This window comes from Cucumis melo, chromosome 2, assembly GCF_025177605.1.
Source record: "Cucumis melo cultivar AY chromosome 2, USDA_Cmelo_AY_1.0, whole genome shotgun sequence".
NCBI lineage: Eukaryota > Viridiplantae > Streptophyta > Magnoliopsida > Cucurbitales > Cucurbitaceae > Cucumis > Cucumis melo.
The window spans coordinates 14745022-14747461 of record NC_066858.1 but is presented as its reverse complement, the minus strand read 5'-3'; the positions used below and the strand labels follow the sequence as shown (position 1 = coordinate 14747461).

Here is a 2440-nt window from a genome sequence, read left to right as displayed (position 1 = left end):
AACCATAACAGTTCAACTTCAATGGTAAAGACACGAATATTCAAAGGTACAACTTTAATGGTCAAATTTAATTAAAAAAAATATGTTGGATTTAAATTAAGTAAAACCCTTTTCATCATTTAATAAAAATATAATATTATTCTTCACCTCACCTCACGTTTGACAGGAGGAACAACGTGCACAGAGAGATCATCAAGTCTATATATATCTATTTTCCCATATCTTCTAAAATTTGAGTAACCACAAGCTTACAATAATTTTAGAAATTGGATCAGTTTATTATAAAAGTGAACTATCTTCTTTATACGAAATGTTACAATTTATACAATCATATAATTTTGAAGATTCAATTTGACCTAATTTTAATATTTGTATAAGTTTGAATGCTCAATTTTGAGATTTCAGGGTCCGTTTGGTAACGTTCCCGTTTCCCGTTTTCCATTTATGTTTCTAATTTTTTTTAAGAAACAGACGTGTTTGGTAACGTTCTTGTTTTTTGTTTCGAAAATAATTAGGAAACGTTTTTGGTTTAATAAGAAATTTGTGGAAATAATAAAAAAGAGTTTCTCCTCGTTCCGTTCCTATTCTCTCCTTCCATTTCTCCTCTTCGTTCTCGGGCTTTTTTCTCCCACGATTCTTCTTCTCTCTTTATTCTCCGTTTATTCTCCAGCTCTCTTCGTGCTCTGTTTCTTTTTTGTTCTCCAACTAAAGGTATGACATCCCTCTTTCTCTTGTCGATTTTACTGATGGATTTTTCTTTCAGATCTTTTTTTTTGCTGAGAATGATCAGAGGCGTTTGTTGTGATTCTGTGTGTTTTTTTATGGCTCTTAATCCCTCTTTCTCTTGCTAGATTGTTTTCCCTTTTTGTGTTCTATGTTAAGGGAAATTGAGAAATTCATGGTTTTAAAAAGGGATGCTAGAAATCCATGGTTTTAAAAGACTCTCAATCCTTCTTTCTCATGATGGGTTTTTTTTTAGATCTGTTCTTTTTTTTTTTTGCTGGTGTTGTGTTTCTATGTTTTTTTTATAGTCTCAATCCATAATTACTATTACATTCTAGATGTCACAAAAATCAACTGAATAACTTTGTGTCGATGACGTTGTTGAGATTGCTGGATTAAAAGGTGAGGGACCATGGTCAAATAAGAGTGAAGTTTCGTTTGTAGACTTAATGGATGAAGAGGTTGTAAAAGGCAATCTACCAACTACAACATTTACAAAGACTAGTTGGAATCATATGAGAAACCAACTAAATGCTAGTACAAGATATAATTATTCTCATGATCAATTGAAAAATAAGTTCAACAAATTAAGACAAATTTACAAAGACTTCAAAAAAATATTGAGTGATATGACAGGAAATGGTTGAGATCCATTATTAGGTACCATCAATCTTGAAGAGGAACAATGTAACGAGCTTTTTAAGGTATAATAGTTGCATTTTTTTTCCATTTCTAATCATCTATAGGCGAATAAGAGAGCTAAAAAGTTTTTATTTTCTATAGGTGAATAAGAGAGCTAAAAAGTTTAGAAAAAGTGGTTGCCCACATTATGAAAAGCTCGTAAGGATTTTTGGAGATACTACTACAACAGGTGTAAATGCTTGCCCGTCAACAAGACTTATTTCATATTCTGAAGATGAAAATGAAAATGATGTTGCAAGCAACACAAATGTTGGTGTTGAAGAGAATGATAAAGGAAAAAGCAAAAAACGAGTTCGAAGAAATAGAGACGAATTTGGCAGTTTCTTCTCATCATTCTTAGATGTATATGCGGAGAATGTAAAGAGAAAGAATGACATCCTTGAGAAAAAATCTTTTGGTTGTACATGTAGTGAAGTTGATGAGAGTCAAACATCAAGTAAAAAAGATGATCTCCATGAAGAGTTGATGGAATGTTTAGACATTTTAAATATAATGGAGGATGTTGATGGAGAGGCTTATTCCAAAATACTGAAACTCTTGCACAGAGATCTTGCTTGGAGAAAGCTATTTTTGCGTATGCCCGATTCAAGGAAGAGAGATTTCATAAATAGTCTTTAGATGTCACTTAGGAATTGTTTTAGGATTATGTCATCTACTTTTTAATATTAGACTTGAACATAGATTTTGTATGTTTGACATTATGGTTTGGGAAAGTTACATAAATTTTCTTTTCTCTTCCATCTTTGTCTGTTTCTTTTCTTCTTATTTTTTTTTCAAACTATTATTTGGTTCATCGTGTATTATTTAGATTGGAGTAGTCAAATGTAAACGATTGTGTAAAAAAAATAAATTATCATGTAGAAAAATCTAAACGATCGTGTACCAAAAAAATTAAAAAAATAAATCTAAACGACCGTATACCAAATTTTGAGCCAAATCTAAACGATCGTGTACCAAATTTTGAACCAAATCTAAACAATCATGTACCATATTTTGAAAAAAAATCATTTAGCCT

General features: G+C 31.0%; 1 long non-coding RNA gene across 1 annotated transcript; it reads left to right on the top strand.

The window, feature by feature from the left end:
- The first annotated feature begins 245 nt into the window (after positions 1 to 245).
- Positions 246 to 2163, top strand: LOC127148229 (uncharacterized). The gene is made up of 2 exons (XR_007819078.1): positions 246 to 1427; positions 1507 to 2163. It is a non-coding gene; the product is annotated as an uncharacterized LOC127148229 (long non-coding RNA).
- Positions 2164 to 2440: the final 277 nt, after the last annotated feature.